The sequence below is a fragment of the Rattus norvegicus genome, chromosome 9, assembly GCF_036323735.1.
Source record: "Rattus norvegicus strain BN/NHsdMcwi chromosome 9, GRCr8, whole genome shotgun sequence".
NCBI lineage: Eukaryota > Metazoa > Chordata > Mammalia > Rodentia > Muridae > Rattus > Rattus norvegicus.
The window spans coordinates 106,302,608-106,316,066 of NC_086027.1; the positions used below are offsets into that span (position 1 = coordinate 106,302,608).

At 38.5% G+C, this 13,459-nt stretch overlaps 1 long non-coding RNA gene across 4 annotated transcripts in view; it reads left to right on the forward strand.

Annotated features, from left to right (window-relative positions):
• The first annotated feature begins 2,623 nt into the window (after positions 1-2,623).
• Positions 2,624-13,459, forward strand: part of LOC108351976 (uncharacterized) — a 45,721-nt gene continuing 34,885 nt past the window's right edge. For 3 of the 4 annotated variants that reach the window (XR_001839909.3, XR_005489350.2, XR_005489349.2), the window contains exons 1-2: positions 2,624-12,178; positions 12,829-13,017. This is a non-coding gene — a long non-coding RNA (uncharacterized LOC108351976). The remainder of the gene's footprint in view (positions 12,179-12,828; positions 13,018-13,459) is intronic. The other variant, XR_001839908.3, reaches the window with a different exon arrangement.

Below are 13,459 nucleotides of genomic sequence, written 5' to 3' on the forward strand. Positions count from 1 at the left end.
CATGTCACCTGGCTTGGCTATCCAGAGGCTGCCATTCCTCTTGGATTTGAGGTAGCTCCCTCATTACTATGTGCTATGATGGCCTTTCTTCTGAACATACATACCCTGGTATCTCTTCATCCAGAACACTAGTTACATTGGCCTCGAGACTACCCATTTAATGGGTATCATGTTATTACCCTGTCCAAGATCCTATTTCCAAAGACAGTCCCATTTTAAAAAGTTAATGTTTGAAATTTTTAGTGGGGGCATAGTTTAGTGCAGAGTACAGTCAAAGATGAGGAACACATCTTGGAGAAGCTTATGATGTAATAAGAGAAGGGAGAAGCCAAACAGAAAATACAGGTCAATTGATCAAGTTTGTCGCTTTACTTCTCAGTTTAATTTTCAGTTTTTTATCTGTTTGTTTTGCTTTTTTTTGTTTTTTTCCTTCTGGAAATGAGGAGTGTAGTATCTGGTGTCTGAAGTGCTTATGGATTTAATAGTCTGTGATTTCTCACTACGTGTCTAAAATCAGGCTTAATGCACATGGTGAAACATATGGTTTGATAGGTCTTTGTTTTGCACGTGTTTTAAGGAGTTGATTATTGCTAGTACATCAATCAAGTTCTAAGTTTCTATTTTGAGGCAATGAATTAAAAATAGTGAAAATTTCTAAAAGGGAAAACATATTCTCAAACATGGATTGGTGTAGACATTTTGTTGATTGACTTTAAGCAATCTTTCTGAAAATACTCCCTAAATGGACTACTGCACAAATAACAGAATTTCCTCATATGGAATTAAATCAAAATAAACCCTTACATTGCATATTCAGCACACAATATATAAGGCTGGCTCTCCCCATCGCGATTCTTTTTTTCTGGAAATGAATTTCCTTTTTCCCTTTCACCTTTTATCCAGTGTGAAGTAATTTAAAAATCCATTAACACATATTGCCATGTTAATTGGATGATATTCTTCAAGGTCAAGAAACTATCAATAGATATTGAGTAGTGACTATAAATAAACTCATCACAGTAATTAGATTTGTCAATTAAAATTGAGAATGGCTAACGCTTTATGACTGGATTAAAGGTGGATCACTTTGGGAAAACAATTTTGCTCAACTTAATAGATGAGGATTGAATGATGATTTCATATGTGAGTTTGACAGTGAGTGGAAGAAACCTACGACTATAGAGACACTGAAAGATTAAAACAAAAAAACCTCTTGGAAATATTGACGATGATAGATTTTTCTTGAGAACTGTGAACACAATACAACTCCAATGTGATATTTATGAAGAAAGTACAGGATTCTTAGTACCAGATGCTTATGAAAGAACTTGGCCTGTGCTGGACTGTATACCGAAACTCGAAAGGCACCATGAGGTATAACTCATGAAAACTGCATGAGGTATGTAATTATCTTCGTCTGCGGGTAAAACTTAGCCAAGGTCACTCAAAACACTAATAAGTGCTGAGGCTAGATTAAATTTAGGTCCATCTGACTCCAAGCCTAATGCTCTCTGCACCTCTCTGCATGTGTGTGACTAGATAAATATTTTAATTAGTTCCACTTTGTCCACTCTTCTTTCGGGTGAGGAGGCCCCCAGTGCAGAAGATGATAACCCTTGGTTTCAGTTTTCAGGCATTTGGAAAGATCATTTCCCGACTGCACACATATCACCCAATCTTCCTTTTTAAAAAAAAAACTTGGAGGTTATATGGCGTACACAATTATGTAAACACTGTGCTCACTAGTTTGTTGGTTGACAGGGTTATATATTTCCCTTAGAAAGGTTAAATATTGTATAGCACCCTAAGAATTTTGTCCAGCATCCTTAGCGTCACTGTGATAGTAAAGAGTATGCACTATTTAATAGAAATAGGCAACAGATCAGCATACACAGCTGGAGTCTGTAAGAGAATATTTTTCCTCAAGTTGAGGGAAAAAGCAAATGACTCTTGAATTAAGAATAGTGATTATGAAGAACTGAAGACGAACATGTACTTCTCGTTTTCATATCCATTTGTTGAAATAGTAAGTACAAAAGGGAGTTAACAGAAATGTAGAGCTGACCAATGTTCGCTGACTAACTATCCCATCAAGGAAGAGCGCCTTAATAATTGTCTACTCATCCTCAAGGCTCCACATCTTTCCACCTAGATGAAGCCCTCACTTGGCTCTCAGAGACATAGGTTAGCTGCCTTGAATGTGAGTTTCTTAGACACAGGATGATGTGGTGTGTGATCTTGTGCCTGACTTCCTTCCTTTAATATATTTGAGAAGTTAGGAGAGTTTGAGGATCGGAGTGTAGGCCATTTCCATTGTATATGGCTCATTGCATGAGTGGACCTTTTATTTATAAATTCTCCATTCGCCACAACATGAATACCTTGAAGTTTTATCATTATGAACTGTTATGAAATTAAATTGTGCTTTCATAAATACACGTAAATATTTTTGAGAAGAATTTTACTCTAGTGTAGTTCTCCAAAATGATCATATAATTTGCATTCAGGATAACAGTGTGCTTAATGTTAGCTGTTTTGCTCTCTTCTCAACTTTTATTTATTAGTTTTAAATATTAGTTATTAAACATTAGGTGTGTATTTCATAATGACTGCTTATAATTTTTATTTGTATTTTCAAATTAATTTTTTTCCTGTTTTTTTCTTTTTTAGTGTGTTTTGTTTTGTTTTTTTGAGTCATTTTTCTCCAGGCTTTAAACTCACTATGCAGACCATGTTGGCCTCTGTCATTGTTTCTCTTACCTCTGCCTACTGAGAATAGCGACAGTCGGTATGGGCTAGTTTGCCCAACTACACAGCGATAACTTTCATATTTTTATAACTTACATATTCTTTTTTGTTTATGTGTTTGCCCATACGTGTTTTCACTTTTTCTCTATGGATTTGTAGAAGTTCACTATATGCATGATACCAGTCCTTGCCTGTATCGAAATGTCTGTTCTTCAGCAGTGTTGTCACATACACATTCTACCTGACATAAACACAAAAATGACCTTCTGCTGAAGACAGACTACTCTGTATTATGTCACAACCAAGAATGAAGGCCTTGTTTTGATACGACTTACATAGTGCCTCAGATTCTCTCCTCTCCTGCACTTGATCTTAGCCAAAAGGCCGAGAAGCGATTCTCTCCTTTCCTGAAAGATGGACGTGGATGGAGGTTAGGGGGGTTAGTAGACGATCAATATATAAAAATGCTTTGCTTGAAATTCTCAAAGAATCAATAGAAAATATTATAATAAAAGAATGGAAAATATCTAAGAGGCAATGGACAAGTCAAATACATAGTATTCATTAGAATACAACATAGACTCAGAAATATCAGATTTTGGATAAAGAATACTTCATTGATATGAAAGATTAGGATTAGTGTCTATAAAAAGGGAATGCATGTGTGATGAACTGATGGCAATCCTTTGAGACAGTTTGTTAGGTTCCACAGGAAGAAGTGGTCTCTAGAATACTGCCCTTAGAAGTTACTAGTTTCATGTCTCAGGTTCGGGATGGAAAAGTTCAGTCAGTCATGTAGTTGTTCTTGGTGATCATAGGAATTTCCTCCTTTGACAGATTGCTGTCTTCAGTGTGGGACCTCTTATTCTTAGGCATTTGTGACTTTCAGGTCACAAGATGGCTTCAAATCATACCAAATTCATTCTGGTGAGATATTTACACTACAGAATAATGAATAAGACACAGATAATGTAAGGCTCATCTTAAGAATGGTCAAGAAAAGTCCCTTTTGTTATTTAAGTCCCTCTAGCCCTAGCTTTTAGGATATTGTTGAATTTACCAGATTTTTCTAGCAAAATTTTTCTTAGTATCATTATTCTTGGTGTGGGAACTATGTTGACTTATTCAAAATCAGACGTGTTACTGGAATATTCCCTAGTTCTCTAGCCAACTGGTTGTATAAGTTTCCTCTTGTTAGGGTAAGCATTTTGCCGCTCAGAGAGTAGCTCAGTGGTGTCAGGTACATCTGAGGGCTCCTCACCCCGCTGTTTTCACTTTGCCTTTCCATTCAAACACAGAATGCTTTGTCTGGGGATTAAAAAGATCTACAGTGGGCACTGCATTGTATTTATGTCCTAAGATTATACAATGAAAGCAACCATGAGCTGTGGCATTGCTACCTGATTTTTTTTTTCTTGTGATTCCCTCCCATTTTCTCAATGCTTGTCCTGTCTTTATAGCATTGGCAGAGCTATGCGGACACAACAAAGAAAATGACTAACGGATGGAAGTGATAAATATCAGATGAAAGAGAAGAGGTCGAGAAGGCTACAGTCAGAGTTTTGATTCTCAAATGAATGCATCTTCAAGGAGCTCTGTGCCTGCATTAGGGAGAAACTTTTGCCTAAACTGAAGTCAGGGAGAGTGCTGAAAGAACGTTAGTGCAAGGCTGAGGGGGTGAGGACGAGAAAGGAGGAAAGTATGTGTGTGCTGAGTAACGTTGGAGAACTATTTTCAAGGTGAAACTACTAAGACAACCCTTTGCCAATTTTTTCTGGAACATGAAGTCACCTCTTTATTATGTAGGGGAGCAGTGGTGTGGATAATTAACAGAGTGGGTAGTTCCTTACACTTTTCTATTAGCACAGGCAAGGGCAGAGCTTGGTCGTGTTGTGCAGTAGACAGAGGAAGAAGATGGCTTTCCCCTTCCTGTCCCCTCAAATCTTCAATGGTTCTTCCTTCTCTTTGTTTTGCATTTTCAGTAAATAGACACAACCAGAAGAGAATTTTTGGTCTTCTCATCACCATATCTTTCAGCCTCTTGTACCTCCTGCTGTAGGTTCTCTCCCTCAGTCACTGTGGGGACAATGGGTTCCTTAGATACAATCATTAAATACCCCCTCCATTATTCACCACTCTGTAGTGTCAAGACTGTACCCTCTGGCCTATTCAAGGACATTATGCTGGCAGATCTTGCCTCTCTTCCTTCATTTTCTGCTTTTATTAGATTGCTTCCAGGATGGCCCCACCTTACAAACAACAATAAAATACTTTAAAATCCACCTCACATTAACTTTATCTCCTTTATAGTAACTTTCCTAGAAAAGGCTCCTCTATATATGTATGCCATAGACTATTCCAATTTAACTTCTAACCTAGTGACAATCTTGAAACAATCTTTTACGGGGATACGTTGGTGATCAGTTCTAACTCTCACGATTTATTTTACAAGAGTAAGCACACTCTCATTCTTAGAACACATTTATATGGATTTCTAGGATGCTACCACATCCCACCTTAGTCAGCCCTTCTCGCCTTGCCTTCAAGTTTGGAATTCAACTTCTATCACTGTTTTCATTCTCATAAGTTTAAATAGTGCTTTCAAACCAAGGAATTTTTTTTTTTTTGCCTGAATACTCTTCCTTTATTTAAATTTCCTCTCCACCATTTCTTCAATGTGTCTGCTCTCAGCCTTTTACCACAATTGGTTTTCAATTGCGTTGGGTTACATGAAAGACCAAGGAGGGAAACTTGCAACCCCTTCTGCACCTCCTCGATAACCGTAAAACTCTGATCTCTCGGGGTAATCTTTCTTCACATTGTGTGAAGGTTTATTTTCACTTGTGATTATGTACCGGGAAAAAACTAAATGCTGGCAGTATTTTGGTATTGTCATTTCTGTGGACCATCACCAGGTTTTCTGTTTTGTAAGTGTTTGTCCGTCTTTATGGCAGTCTAGCGATGGACGGTTGTTTCACTGCTGATTGGTTGTAACGAAAAGCTAATGGCCAATAGCAGGGCAGGAAGTAGGGGTGGAACTTCCGGGTAACACCCACAGGAGAAAGCAGAAGCAGGAGAATGGTGAGCCGACATGGAGAGGAGGGGAGAAGACCTGAATCAGAGCAGAGCAGAGAATATAGAGCTAGCCAAGTGAAAGGTCTGATAGTGAGGTCAAGTTAGATGAGAGAGGTGGGAGACTGCCCCGGCAGAAGGCCTTGGCATTAACCTTTATTAGCAGCCTTCGAGCCTTTTTATACCTCAGGCTGGTCCAAGAAAGTAGCACTGTATTGATCGACATTGGCATGTCAGTTGGTGGTATCATAAGAAGGCCTTGTTTAGGCAACCTTATTGTTTGGATTTTATAGCTGCAGCTTCCCTATCACGTGTGGAAGGGCTCTCCTGTATTTTTAAGAAAAAGTCTTCCTTGTAAGTCAATACAGAAAAGCAAATAACTTGCCAGCGATCCTTGTATGACTGGCCTCTTTATCCATATCCTCGGCTCTAATCAATATCTGGCACACTGTGTGTTTACTTGTAAAAACTTAAATGAGAAAATAACTTTCCGGTGTCAGCCTTTTTACTTGACTCATTAATCGCAGTGCCTCACACGGCACCTGCCACCTGAAAAGCGCTGAGTTTGTTTACTGGATGATTGACTGGAATGAACACAGATAGCTTTTTACCTTTGCTTTACAGGGTTTGGAAGCTGGCTTTGCATCATATTTGGTTGGCGTAACGGCAAAGGGGACAGAGAAATAGGAAGGACCTCAGTGTAGGCTGGAGGCCACAGGCCAGAGGCCAAGTTGATTGGAATCAAATCAGGCTTTGGAAAGGAGTCTGTGCTCCACAAGAGGAAGACACGAGCTGGACACGACTGCAGCCATGAGAATAACATGAGAACTTCTCATGTGAAAGTGGCTAGCCTCAGAGTGTTTTTGGTCAGTAGGAAACAAAACCTCAAGTGTGTTTGGTAGAGAGGCTATTTTTAGGTTGCAGTATTTAGCGATGTCATGAACTGTAAGTTCATCAATAATGGGTATTTGAAAAAAAGATGAGGGACTAACTTTTTTTTCCTTGAAAAGTACTTCTGTCTTACAAAGAGAGGCGTGAGAAAAAATAACCACATATTATGTATATGAGAATCAGCAGCTGCAATGTGGTGAAAATCAAGCAGTGGGGTTTTTAATTAAAATATTCTAAGTTCAAAACCTCCTGTCTTTTTTTTTTGGAAATAGTTTTTAATATAAGATATGGCCACGGAAGCCCAAAGTAAGCCTTAAATACTACTGTAAAACTTATGAAATAGTGAACTGGAATATTATCCACCCCCCTATTAGCTCAGTTTTGTTATTTGTATATTAAGGCTACCAGACTGGTATAAAGTTAATAAACATGTTTCTTTTCTTTATTAATAAAGACAGCCTAGATGGCTTTAATTATTAGCCTTTAAGGATACTGTGAATCTCGGAAGTGAAGAGATTACTCGGAAGTGAAACTTACAGGTGCTGTTTTCTTTGGGCTCAGGAAAGATAAATGTCAACAGTTTGTGTTATGTTTCATTATATTTCAGCTTTAAAATTCTGGGAATGGAAATGCTTATTATATTAAATGTAGCCTTTGCAAAAAATGATAATATTTATATGAACTGTGCTGATACATTTTTGGAGAATTCGAAGGCTTAGACACTGTTTCTCCAGAGCGTGCTGGGACTTGCCAATCACAATATTCGACCTTGGGTACTAAGCAAGGGCATTATACTAAGAATATGCAGGGACCTTTCGGGAAACAGTAGTCATATTTACCACACATGCGCAGGAAAGCCCTGACCCAGGAGCGATTAGTAGATATCGCATAACCGAAGCTTTGATTTAACTAAATATATTCTTGGAGTTTTGTTCATCAGCGTTGTCTCCTAAAGTGTTTTTAGAAAATATTTTCACATCAGAAATGTGAGGCGTTTTAACCACATTTTTTCCAACTAACATTTGAACCACTTAGAATTGCCTGGGAGAAACCAGGTGATGCTGATTATAACCTAACTTCCTGGATGGACAGCTCAAAGATGCTTTCTGAGTTAGCTATGTAAGAATTTTGCATTAGGGAGTACAGAGAGATAGTTCCAGATAATTCAGCTTTAAAGAGGAAGTTAGCATATGGCAATATAATGTGCTCCAACTTTCATTTTTTTTTAATAGTAACTATTTCTCGTTCTCTATCTAAAATGTACTATGTAAAGCAACTTTTCAAATACATACATGTCTTTGGTATGTTGACAATGTTTTTCCAGGAAAGTATAATGCAGTCTTGCAAACCACTGGTATTATTTTTGAAGCACATTTGTTGTCTGTAAATAAACTCGGGAAAGGGATATTCCCTTGTGGAAAGAAACATGCCTTTCATGTAACTGGTACAGTGGTTTGTATCACCTTTCTTACATGGCTTTAAACCTCCCTGAATTTTTTTACCTGACCTTTTATACTCTTCAAATGGAAGACTTTGAATATGCTTTTGAAAGATAGTAAGTATCCTATTAAGTATTCTGCAGTTATCTATAGTGTCAGATGATCCAAACTCATTTTTTTTGATTTCGAGGATTTTGGATTTTCTTCTTTTCTTCTTTGACTTTATGATCTTGAGTTTAATCAAAGAATTCTCAGTTAATTTTGAATAGGATTTTTTTTAAAATAAATTAAATCTTTTCATTCTTCCCCTGGCCCTTCATTTTGCTTAGTGTCCCATTCTGGACTTGAACTTACAACTGCCTGCCTGTCTCCCAGATGCTAGGGGTCCAGTCAAGGGATGTGATACCATGCCCACCTCTTTCTCTCTTTTGTTTTTCTGGATAGTTTATTTGATATCTATAATGATCTTTGTCATCCACTTGTCTTTATGTTTCCTACTTTGGTGTCTCTCTTGGTAATCTAGAACAAGTAGAGATAAGCCAGACTTCATGCTCTAGACAAAGTTTGCTTGGAAGTAGAGTTGCCTATTGAAATTGTGTTCACACCCTGACCATATTGTCTCACACTGGTCTGGTATAGGTTGAGAGTTTTTGTACTCAAACTCATTTCCTTTAGACTTTTGATTGAGTGACAGATTTATTTTCATGCCCATCTCTTTATGGTTACTAATATGAGGGTCACTGAGGCGGGTTCCCAGCACTGGGGCTCAAGTGTTATTTCTTGGCTTGCTTTTTTGATGAACCAATCATCACATATAGGCATGGTTCATTCATCTTTTTTTCTATTCAAGGTTTTGTCCTTTCTTTCTTTCTCTCTCTCTTTCTTTCTTTCTTTCTTTCTTTCTTTTTTCCTTTCTTAATTTCTTTCTTTCCTTTATTTATTTTTGCACTAGTATGTTCCTACTTGAGATTTATGCCCTACTGTGAATTACTCTGGTATCATAGTTATATTACTTTGGATACCCTGTTATGCATTTTCATAGTCTTCTAAAACTTCAATTATTTTTTTATACCTCATATTATAGGGACTCCATTTAACAGTTGAGAGGTTTTTGGCAACTTCAAAACTACCCCAGTATTCTAGGATCATCATTTTCCTTTGCACTTAGATTTATTGAAATATTTAACTTGCTTTTTTAATTGGTTATTACTTGTAGAGATTAGTACTTCTAAATGAAGTGTACCTCAGATTAATTGAGACAATTAAAACCAAAATGTGGGCTTGTATGATGGCTCAGTAGGTAAGGGCCCTGTCTGTGAGGCCTACTGATTTAGATCCCAAAACTCCCCATGGGAGTGCAGGGAGACACTTGGCCAACAGACGTGCCCTCTGACCTCTGCACAGGTCCTGTGAAGAGTGGTGCTGAACTCTGGGTGGTGAGATGTCGGAGGCTGGAAGGTAACCACTGAATGGCTAGACATGAAAGACTGTGTACATATGTGCACTGAAGATTTTTCAAAGTTTTAAAGAGAAACTTCAACAAACTCCACTGATATTTATAGTTGCTGGAGGAACCATTCTCTTAACCATCAACACTCTGTAGCAATTGTCTTCTCCTTTATCCTGTTATACGGGAGCACATTCCAATTTAGGGTACTTTAACTGTCAGAAATATCAAAAGGAGCTTGTGCACTTTAGGCAATCTTTCTGAACCCCTGTCCAGAAAACACAGGGAGAACGATTTTGAAGCAATCTTTGTTTTGCCTTCCCATTGCCCTTTCACCCCCAGATATAGCTTTCAGCTAATTAGTGTGGCCTGGCATTCCAGTGAGAGTTATATTGTGCTCTACCCAGAGAGGTAGATTGGGCAAGGTCACACAACTGCAGCCTGGCTGGGATTTATTTGTAAAAGCCGCATTTCGTTTAGCTACTTGACACCTAACATTTCATTTGTCCAGGAGTGCAGGATTTCAAGTTTCCAATGAACTGAAACTTAGCGTTTTAACTTCAGGGGTCAACATCTTCACTCTGTGTCGGCCTCTTGTCGTCCACTCAGTTTGTTCCAGATTGGAATGAAATCCATTGATAATTTCGGCTCTTTAAATGCTGGAGGGGGAATTAATTATTGGCTTGGAATCTCCTTGACTTTTGTATGTAGGCACTTTACCTAAAGATTGAAAGGACAGTGAAGGAACAAAGACCTACTCATCATTTTATCATGAAATGTGCTTTGGTGACAGCAAATCAGAGGACGTGCTCCGTTAGACCTTCAGAGTTCAATGACGCCAATTAATTCACAATTACTGGCAACAGGGCTGCATTTGAAGGATCTTTTACAATGAGACTCTTAAACAGGATACTTGTAGACATCTGCTATACTGTACCTTCACCATGACATAGCCAGTATTTGCTAAGATCTTCTGAGCTTTTACAGTTTTACACAAAAGGACGTATTGGCAATTCTGTTTTCCTCTGTAATAGGCAGAGTGTAAAATACTAAGCTAGAATTCAGCATTGTTATAGAAATGTTCAATGTCACCAGAGCGATTGACTCGTTCCACCTGGCTCTCAGACATTTGTAGGAGCGAAACATATGTACCTTAATTGCAAAAATGTAGGCTTAATGAACACACCGGCGTTGTGTTATACCAAATGCAACAATCAACATGATGCAAGCCACTTAAGAGCATGTCACAATGTTTGGCTCTGAAGTCGTGTGCCTTTGGCAGTATTTCAGAGAAGAATGTGTTCTTTGCATTTGCCGTCCTGTGAGCCAATAATAAAGTGTTCAGCATATGAGGCTGGTATTTATTTTAAATTGCTATGTCAATATTTTTGTTTAAAAGCAAGCTTGATTCCTTGTGTGGACTTTGTTGAAGCTTTCTATCACTGCTTTTTATTTGAGTTTGATTTAGCTGCTTTTTTCCCTGATTTCGTGTTTTGCAGAGTGGCTGCCTTGAAAGCCTTCTGATTGGGATGGGGAGGGGATGGCGAAGTTGCTGGGTGAATTTCAAAGCCCAGAATGTATAAAAAAGGAGCACACAGTTGCTGAAAGCATCAGGGAAGTGACTACAATTAAGCTCTGTGTATCTTGTGACCTTGAAGCTTCTCGAAATAGCCACCATGTCTGGAATAATGGAAGCTCCAGATTCAAATGACTCAGGACGACTTTACCCACAAAGCCCCATGATCCTTTGGAGATATCTCCAGATCCAATGCCTGTGTTTAGTTGGCATGGAAAATTCTAGAGCATTATGCTTTTGTTTTAAAAGACGTGAACAGAGTTACACTATTGTGGGATGCTGCCCAAGCAATTTAATCATGATCTGGTGTCAAAGCTAATTTCCTCAGCAGTTGAGGGACGCTTTATTTAACGCAGCTGCAATTGTCCTGTAGATGCTGCAGACACCTTCCAGCACATTGTGGGCAGTTTTGCTCCTGAACTTTTACGTTATGTCTCTATCCGAGGCATATTTCTGGGAGGGTAATAAAAATGGTCTTTTCATGAGACACGAGAAAACAGTCCGTATCATCTGTACACACTGAGCTAAAAAAATAAAGTATTTGTAGATTAAATTGGACATTTTGAGGTGTTAACGCAAAAAAGCTACCTTGCTTTTGGTAATCAATAAGGAAACAAGGACTTTAGGTCATTAAATTCTGTGAAGTGAACATTTCTCCTTTGGAACCCAGTAATATAATAGAGAGAGGCAAGTGATAAATACTAAAACAAGGGAATATAATGACATGAATTGTGATGTCAGAGATGATATGAAGTGTTGTTGCACATAGTAGGATATTTAAATTGCACCAGATATTGCTCTTATGGAAGCAGGACCTAAGTGTTAGGCAGTGGGTTTTTAAATGTGTCTGTTCTTTAGGTCAAATTTTATTTGATATATTGTTTAGATCTTCCCTTCTGAAGTGTGGCCCAGGAAACAGCCATACATGGCAGGAATCCTTATGTGGTGCAGAAATCCTCCTTGATTCCAGAGAGTCTGAATCCGAATCTGCACTCCAGTGAAATTGTTAGTGATTTCAAGTATATCATACTTTTTTTTTTTTTTTTTGAGCTTGGGTCTGGCTAACTGCCCTATAGAAAGTTGATCTAACTCTCAAAAAGTATGTGGTCTTGGAAAGGCCCAAATATGTGCTTTCTTGAACACATACGGGGGACATGGTGGGTGCCACAGAGGCTGTAAGAGCCACTGTATATTCTCGAATGTGGCTGGGTACAGTGCAGCGGTGGAGGGGGCAGCCACAGTGGGGTTGGAGTCCTGCTTAGCACTGCTTCACCCCAGAGCATCTTCTCCACACCTTTCTTTGTTCACAGCAGTGCTAGTCTTCTGTCTTGTCTATTTGTCTATCCACTTTGCTCTCTGCCTCATGTGTGCCATTTTCTTCCTCCCACCTTCCTTCCTTGAATAAACCCTTTAAAGGTTTTAGCATAAGCTTTAAACTTTGCCTCAGTGTGATTATTTTGGTATTCTTTCTTTGATCCTTGGTGTCAGCTCCTTAGATTTTTTTTTCTAACATCTCACGCTTCTATATAGATACAAGACTTGAAACATGTGACTAATTGCTCTCCTGTCACAAACATTCCTGGGATCTTCAGAACCGTATAGCTGGTGGGTAATGCTTGGAAAGACATTGAGAATCAGATTCTCTTTTCATTCAGTTTTCAGCTAAAGACATCAGATCAAAAAGTGCCTTAATCCAGCTCTGAAGAGCAATGGATAGTTTCCTGGGTTCCTAGCCAATAACTGACTGATGCAGTCATTTAATGGTGAAATCATGTCCACAAGATGGCCCGTCAGAATACTGCTTTGTGGAGCTATAAACCAAAGTTGCACGCGCCCCCTTGCAGGTGAGTCCTGACATGGCTTTCTAATGATCCATGCTTCTCTCTTGTCACATTTAACTCTTGGTCATCCATTTTCAGCTAGCTAAAGCAAAGTGAAGTCTCAAATCCATTTTTTTCTCTTCAGTTTTCACATAACATTGATGACACCAAAGTAACATCTATTCCTCCGTAGTGTTAACATACTAATACAAAGACACACTGGTTCATGGTAGAAGGAACATTGTTTTGCTAAGAATTGAAGTAGATGGTATCTGGATAACAAACATCAACTTCATACATATACTATTATTTTCCAACGAAGGATAAGGATCTGTGCTATACACTGTGTGGTCTGAGCGTGAATGAGGAAACACACAGTCTAATGCATCTGGTGAAATACCGCGAGTATAGGAAGGAGTGCTTGTAACTTCTATGAAGCAATAAATGAAAGGAAGGCCTCCAAGAG